General features: G+C 44.0%; 1 protein-coding gene across 3 annotated transcripts in view; it reads right to left on the minus strand.

Annotated features, from left to right (window-relative positions):
* Positions 1 to 7852, minus strand: part of Sema2a (Semaphorin 2a) — a 268372-nt gene extending 260520 nt beyond the window's left edge. For all 3 annotated transcript variants that reach the window (XM_043422285.1, XM_043422283.1, XM_043422286.1), the window contains exon 1: positions 6608 to 7852. The gene's annotated coding sequence lies outside the window, so the exon portion shown is untranslated. The remainder of the gene's footprint in view (positions 1 to 6607) is intronic.
* Between the last annotated feature and the right edge of the window lie 827 nt (positions 7853 to 8679).

The following is an 8679-nucleotide window of genomic DNA, read 5'->3' on the forward strand; positions in this document are numbered from 1 at the left end:
CGATGGTTGGGCTCTGGTGAACGAGAGTTCAGTATTGATTCTGTTGGCCAACTTTTCTCGAGAAAATTGTTGGCATTGTAGTGCAGTATATGCGAAAACTTGACTTTTCAAAAGTTAATAATGCTTTGGAACGAAAGAAAAAGAAAGAGAGCGAGAGAGAGAGAGAGAGAAGGAAAAATGTCCCGAGCGAACTGCGGATTCCTGTTAGTTCTGTTGGTCATAGTAGTGCGAGGTCGGACGATTCGAAACGGAGAATCAAGCGTGGCCATGCCAGCAGCGGTTGAGAGGAACAACTCCAGGAAAAATCTGCTTATACCGCAACTCTCGCCCTCTCGCTCTCAACAGCATTATATCTACGCTGGAAAATTGAATTGCCGTTTATTTTCTCCTCTCTTTGGTAAAATGAAAATTAATTACCCAGTTGTCAGGTACAGAAACGGTGATGGTGGTGGTGGTCGGCTCTCGCGGAGTCAGCTAGGCAAGAAAAAGAGATGGAGAGCGGTGATAAAACGAATTTCAAAGAAATGTGCTAGACGAGAGACAGAAAAATGTTTAATGGCGCCCCGTTATTCTGCATTACATGTTTCAATATATATAACTCGCCTCTTCACATCATGCAACGAAAAATTGTCACTTGCAATACTATTGTGTGACATTAATCGATATTTATGACACCGAATGATTAATTCGAGCAGAATATTTCCGTGTTACAGAACAAAATTTTTCTCAACACCTCTGACCTAGTTCCTTTGTTATAAAAATAACTCTATGGAGAAACAATGAATTCCGCGAGCTCTGGAAGAATTATCTGAACCCTCAAAGCATGCATATGTATTGCGAATCAATAATTTTCTCACTGACTTTGATGGAAAAAACATTTTCTGTCAGCCTGATTTTGAAACGTGGTTCGAACATCAATCAATTCTACACGAAGCTGGTCAATTTTATCTTCACATTCATTTTATTCGTTTTCATTACTTCAAAAAATACTTTATTACACAATACGAAATTCTAGCCCAGAGAAATCCCTTTTTCCAAATAATGTTATCCAGTAATAAGCTCATTATAAAATAACGAATGAAACCATATGAATTTGCAAAATGCATTAGCTTTTAACGAATTTTCATTATTATTCCGTTGGAGCGAAGCTCCCAGATGAAAATCTTTTAAACAGGCACGAGTGTGACTATTATGCTGAATACATCAGTCGCAAAGTTCTAGTTCGTCGTGAACAAACACAAAAGCGCTTTGGCGCGGATAAACACATACCCGTTGGACCACATACACTTTGAAGTCTCCCGGCTAGTTAAATAGACCGCTGGCAGAGCCTGTCAGTGCTCATGTTTTGATTCGAAACACCCTTGAACTGCATTTAGAAGAGATTACGTGTTTGAGCAGCAGAGACTGATCCATTCCCCATTTCTTTTACGTATATCTATACTGTTAATGCATGATCGTGTACTGTCTACGAGTACGTAAAATTTAGCAGCTATCCTCTCTGCTAAGGCACTTTAATTTATGAACATTTGTCGTTTTTCATTCCAGTTAACATTCGCTTCTAAGTTTCCACTCCGAGTCCTCTTGAGCCAACCAATTTCGATCTTTGGCAGGAAATAAAAGAACCACGACTGCAAAATGTTGGTAAGTTTTTAAATATGGAGATGAAAAATCGTCCTGCATTGAGCTTCGTAATTTCGTACAAAAAATCCTTTTGTTTGGATAAAATTTCTTCTCATGGTTCCACGATTCAACCTCATGGAACGACTCGCTTAAATTAAAGCTAAAAAACGTCATTAGAATTTCAATTTTCGACGATGGCTGCATTTTTGCCACAATTGAGTTACACTTTCTTTTAACACTGTCAACCGTAGTCTGGAAAAAAAGTAATTTGCCGACTCTGAGCTTCGTATATTGTTCGTTTAACTCAAAATTATACGAGTACTCTAAAAAAAAGCTCCTCAATGAATAATCATCCTACTAATTGAAGGTGGGAGCCCTCAAAGTGGCCTGGATTAATGTAGCTAAATGTAGGGACGTCGCGTCCTGCGAAAAGGTTCGTTATGAACTCGGGGCTGTCAAAAAAAAACGTCCGTATTAATTAAATCACAAAAAATTCAGATTTTCCTTTCGCAGACTCGAATTTATTACCATCGATGAATCTTTTTGTACACTGACTTAAAAATCCATTTGAATCAAGTAAAAAAATATTGAACAAGCTACGGCGGGGTTCCTCAATAAGGTTGCGCGTATTCACGCAGCTTATAAATCCATACAATGAATACGAAATTTTCGGTTTTTCTCTATTGTTGGGTCGAACAATGCAGCCACGACGCGTTTCTATGAAGAATTATTTAAAACGAATTTTCGTTAAAATCGTAAAACATTTTGTTGAATATTTCCAACAAAGTGCCCGAGCAATAAAATATTTTGTGGGTTTAACAAAGTTCCCCTTCCCTATGAAAAGTTATTGTTATTGTTATTGTGCAACAAAATATTTCAACATTGCCACAGAATTTCGTTCCCAGTGTTCAGTCCAAACTGTGCATGTTTCCTGACAGTCACGCTCGTGGATGCCCCAACATAATGTGGAGAATCGCGGAAGGGAGGCTTGAGCACGTAGGGATCCGAAATAACGTAGATTATACGAAGTTGACCCAGATCCGAAATTTTTTATCCTAAAACTATAAAATTCCCTAAGACTCAATAAATTTGATCGTTTGAACTTCACTCCGACGTTTCATCGAATTGATCTGATAAATTCCAGGGGAAGTTATGGCGACTGTGAAAAAGGACTGCTTCGTACATCTTACAATCTTTTCGTCGGATGCTGGATCCTCCCAAAATGGATGACGATGGTTGATAGTCGATCCCGGCTAGGCAACATTTCAAATGAAGATCTGTGGCCGAGTGTCCTTACATTATCGGGGGTCTGAAGAAGCTCGAATCCAGAAGGAGAGACCGTTGTCGCGGTTGAAATTGAGGCACGAGTTTTCTGAGACATAAAACCGTGACGAGGTCAAAGGTTCGTCAGTTCTTGAGCCTACTGTATATGAGTGGACATAAAAGAGAAGCGAGACACGTATGGAAACCGTCTTCGTCACGATCCAAGCAGCCGCCCATTCCTTACTTCGCATTTCTTGTTAGCGTGTGTCACAGCTCTGTGAATGTAAGTGTGAAAGAAGACACAAGAATGGCGAGTGAGTCCAACCGCATGCTTCCGCGACTTCCGATACGACAATTTCCATTCTTCTAGATTTCTGTCTCTCGCCTCTCTCTCCGCCTGGCCCGGACTTTCCTCTATTTAACAGGAAAAGACACTGCGGGGAAAGCAATTTTAACGGAAATCGAAGCCCAGACCTTGATTACCAGCGTGACTAACGAGCCTTCGTTCTTTCCGGATTCTCTTCAGCGGTATAACGAAAGAAAAAAGGAAAAAGAGGCAGAGAGCGGCGGCAGCGGGGGGGGGGGGGGGGTGGAAGAGGAATGAGGGAGAGGAAATCTTTCGTTCTGCACAAACCCGGAGTTGTTCCTCTCGTTTGTTTCCTATCTATCTGCAACGAGAGAATCGATTAAGCTACAGGAGAGAACAGGAAAAGAGGAGAAGCGGAGGTGCAAATGCTGCAGGCCCCTGTTCCGCCTTCTCTCGCTTTTCTCTTGCCCTCATTGTCTCTCTTGGTACTCCGTCGCCACCGTTTCGGTCCAATAGTGCGGGAGAAATCGATTCCACGCGTTTGTAATAGCCCCTGCTCCTCACGTCTCTACTTCCCATACTGCCATGTTCAGAAACCAAAAAAATTCAACATAAAAAAACCAAAATACCACTCGTGCCCTCTCTCTCTCTCTCTCTTCAATGCTCTTTTCTAGTCTTTTTCTACCTCTACGTCCTGGAATTTCACCACGAATATAGCGATCCAGTGATGCTGGTCGATCCTGTATACGCGAACGGATGGCTCAACAAATGGAACATTCGGTCCCCGTGGCCATTTCGAATTGCGTTTTATGCCGGGAGCCTTCTCTCATTCCCTCTCTCTCTCTCTCTTTCTCACTCTCGTTCCATCCCTCGTACGCAGAACCAAAAAAAAATAGAGTAAAAAATCACGAAGAGTTTTTAACTAGGCATGTGTGACACCGGGCCGACCAATCTCGGTTTTCCAAACCTCAATCACAAATTCTCGTAAATCACGATTCTGTAATCCCCCGGCCCAATTCCGGACTCTGGCATGACGTGTGTCTGATCAGTGTATTCCGTGACTACTGGCAGCCCACCGAAATTCTGATCGATGAATGCTTCCTAGGATATCTTCCGACTGAGAATGCGTACGAGTGATTTATTATAGGAATAACAGATTTTCCATGATGACAATGAAAATATTGGGAGTTCCTTCATCCTCAAAATTTGTACCGACAAATATTTCAGAGTCCACTGTAATCATGATCGATTCGATTGATCATCAATATTCTCATTTCCACACACCATCGAAATCTGCTAAAAATCATTCCAGAGACCTTCGATTACTGTCCAAAGTTCCACGAACCTCGATCCAACGAAGTGAACGCTTCAATTCGAACTTCAAAGCCCCTCATTTTATTGACTATCAATTTTTCCCATTTTTCTAATACAAACACGTGTAAAGATTCACCGTACAGCATCAGATAATATTCAACACATATCTGGATGAAGGGGTAGGTCCATAGCTCGCGAAGGTGGGATGAAGCGGAAGCGGGCCGCGCACCGTGGCTTAATTATGCAATGTTTGTCGACCACGTTGCACTACGGTATGATTAATTAATTATGTAACCTAATCAAACCGAGGCGTTGGTGCGCTGCTCCGGAGAACTCCACCGGTATCAGCTATGGCGAGTGAGAGAGCGAGCGAGGGAGGGAGGGAGGGGCGGAAAGGGAGGGAGGAAGATAAAGGAAGCCGTCGCAATAGCCGTTGCATATTTTGCCTTACAACTTATAACTATACGAGGCCGTGGTGAACACACGGTGACAAGGGTGTAAATATTAAGTGCTTTATATCGAGCCTCGTGTGCCTGTGTGTGTGTGTGTGTGTTTGTGTCGATATTTTTATCTGGAATCTAAAATAGAACGAGGCTCTCGTACGATCTTGCTCCGTTACGTTCATAATTATGAAATTATACTACAAAGGTGCACAGGGGCAGGCACATTGAGGAGCGTTCTTGATACTACTGGACAGAGAGGATAAAGACTGAATAATTACAGACAGTGTCGTAGAGGAGGAGGAGGATTTTGGATTTTTAGTGCCCCGAAGATGTGGAAGCTTTCATGAAAAGAAAAAAATTTCGTACTCTCCAGTTTTTTTTTCAATTTGAATCTTCCCTCATTGAAAATCATACAAATCGGAGGTTGGCCTCGATCCTATTGCTGGAATGGTAAAGCTTCGACTTATCTCACAATGAGTGTGTATGAATACGAACTCGGTGATCCAGTTCAAATACGTCCACTTGAGCAAATGAGGAAAATTGCTGGATTTCGTTATTTCCAATGCACCGAGCTGCCACCATTTTCGAATGTTTTCTCAGCGAGGATACTCGAGACTGAATACACATTTCATTGAATTTGAAGACATGCGTCGCGCAGGTTACTCTGTTGAGCCAGATTATCAGTCTAACATTTTTCGTATAAACGTTAGAAGCTCTGAAAACATTAATTGGCAGAGCTCTATTCATCGAGGCACGACCTACTTTCTTGCTCCGTATAAATACGTTGAAAATATCTCGTTAAACGTGATCGCGTTGATGTGAAACAAGATCGTAATATGGGGAGCTACTCCAATTTCAAAGTAAACGGTGGGTCGCGTGACTAATGACGAAAGCGTTCATTCTCTGCTTTTTTTAAAATTAGTCAAAAGATGTGATCTCGAGCCGCGCAACGTTAGAGCATTATCACAAATTTGTTTCTTATCAAAGCTACTTTCTAAACGTATTCCCATTAAAGGATAATACTTCACAGAGTATAACTTGCTGGGAATGACGGAACAGGGCCAACGTACGGCCCCGCATAAGCGCTCGTTCACCGAGGGCTCATTTTCGGCCCCGCTATTTTGCTCCTCGTCAAGTCTACCGTGAACGATAAATTTAGTATACCGAGTACCACGTCGAATGCGTGTTGCCTCCAGTCGCGGTATTTGTGCCCCCGTATCAGCCTCGATGATCGAAGCTTTTCACCGGGAAGAACAGATTCGCTGCAGGATCGCATGTGTAAATGGTTAACACGAGGTGATATTGCGATAGATGACGATATTGGAGAATGCATGAAGCAAAGGCCGGAGTACCGCCATAAGCGCAATCTCCCGAGCCTCCCTCGGTGTAGACGAGGCCGGTCAGGTAAAGAGAGAGCGAGAGAAAGAGAAAGACGCGAGATACAAGCGGACAACAAGCTCGCGCATACAACCTCGGAGTTTACAACGGGACAACGAACAACTGAAGGACGCGATGATGATGCTGCTCCTGGTTTGATTAATCCCTGGACAGCGAGAAGCACGGAACACGCATTATCCGCTAAGGGAAACGGGCGCGCATATATATCGCGTATATAAAGCCCCTAAGCGGGTACACACATACACAATCAAGTTATACATACAAATGCGGAGTAAACACCCAACTCTCGCTGCTGTCGATAACACTCGATCTGCTTGAGCTTTCGCTTCTCTTCCTCGTACACGTTCTCCTCGATATATTCATCAACATGGATATACCTTCGCGCAATCCTATAGCTCCATCAAAAAATATTCACTCATTCACGAACACAGAAACACCCGCGACAAGGACCGACCCCTTCCTCCCTTTGTTTCTCATTAGCTCGATCTCGCTCGTTAAAGTCACGTGTGTACCGACTCACTTTCGTTATATTAAGATCGATCTGTTCGTTCGGTCATTCGAAATACCGACCGATGTAATCTTATTATGGAAAATTTTAATTTATCCCAATTACTTATCAATTACGTGATTTTACGTTAATTTTTACAACGATTTATGCACGAAGGAGATTCAATTGTAAGCTACGATATTATTTATTAAAACACTGGCGAATTTTTGGAGGTGATCACAGGTTTGGATATGAATATTCGATGATAGTTTCAAAAAGATTATTTGTTTGATTGATATTTTTAATGGATTCGGGGCACGATTGCAGTCCTGCTGAGATCCGTTCCTTCGTTGCACCTCGGCCCACAAACAGTTCGTTGTTACCTGAGAAATTCTGTTTTTTTTTTTCCACTATTTTTATTCACTGAACAATCTCGCACACGACTCGGCGACCGAGCGTCGATCTGTTATCAAGAAAAAGTGATAAAAAGACATGAAAAAGGGATGCTGAGTGGGCGAGGCTCCGCAGGACCGAGAGGTCCGGGACGTGGAAAGTTTGTAAACAGAAAGCCGCGAGGCCGAAACGTCATGCAGTAGTATGAGTGAGAGTTTAGTCAGACACATGCGCCAGCTCGTTGATGACTGGAAGGGTTCCTTCCTCGAGACATCTGTCCTCGTTCTCGTTGAAACGAAAGGGCCTTCGCAAGATGAAAATTGGAGGTAATATTTAGCTTTCGGTATCTACTACGGAATTTCGGCATCCACCATACGTTCGAGCTCCTCGATATTATTTACAAGCTCCTACCGGAGGCTTGCGTAGCCCCGCACTCGGGATCACTCAATCACTCAGCCTCGCAGGATCGATACGCTCTTCCTTGTCTATCATCGTTGCGACGGTGTCTCGTTTATCCATCGAGAAGGTACTCGGAAGGCAAGAGAGACAAAAGGGTTTGTGTGATTGAAGAAAAAAAATGGAGGAAACGTCGGAGCGCGGAGAGAATTGGCGAGCAGTGCCGCTAGTCGCGTATCGTACCGGTGACTGAATTTCCTCTCGATGGTGGGGAGCGTGCTCGACGGGCCGAGGGTGGTAAACGGAGTCGAAAAGGAGTGGGGATGCTCCGCGGCTGCTAGATATGGCTCAAGTAAGGGTGGACTACGACGATACACCCACGTGACGCGCGTGCGCCGGAGAACTCTTCCAACGAGTCTGAGAGAGAGGAGCTTCAAACGGGTGGGAGAACGAAAGCAAGAGGAAGAGTCAAGTTTTCGCCCGCTCGCTCTCCCGTCCTCGTCGCTGGGGTATTCGGTCCCGTACCGTTGTGCCCCGTTGATGCACCTTCTACCGGACCTACTGTCTCTACCTTCCACCTATATACTTAGCCCTCTCCGTCTCTGCCCGTCCGTGTACTTTGCAGCCGACGTTTTCGTCGACGTCGCCGCACACCCTCTTCCCTCCGTCACCATATACGCCCCCTGTACTTTTCCTCCTCACTCTATTCGTGTACGAATGGACCCATACAATCTAATTGAGAAGGTGCTCGTAGTTGGCCGAAAGACCGAGCCCCTCGACCACCGCCCTTTATCAAAACTTTGGATTCTCTTCTATATACACCAGCCCCAACGCCGCTCTCCTCGCTGCTCCTGCTGCATTCGGAACAAGCCTCGATCAGTCATTCCTCGGATAATATCGATGGCCCCGTGCCAAAACGACCTCGAGTCTTAGCTCATAGACCCGATCGCTATGCCCATTTGACTTTGAGCTATTGATACCTTCGGATATTCACATCGGGAATAGCCCATCAATGGTTCAAGGACGAAAGGAACAGATACAATGCGGCAATAGACTAT

This window comes from Venturia canescens, chromosome 6, assembly GCF_019457755.1.
Source record: "Venturia canescens isolate UGA chromosome 6, ASM1945775v1, whole genome shotgun sequence".
NCBI classification, from domain to species: Eukaryota; Metazoa; Arthropoda; class Insecta; order Hymenoptera; family Ichneumonidae; genus Venturia; species Venturia canescens.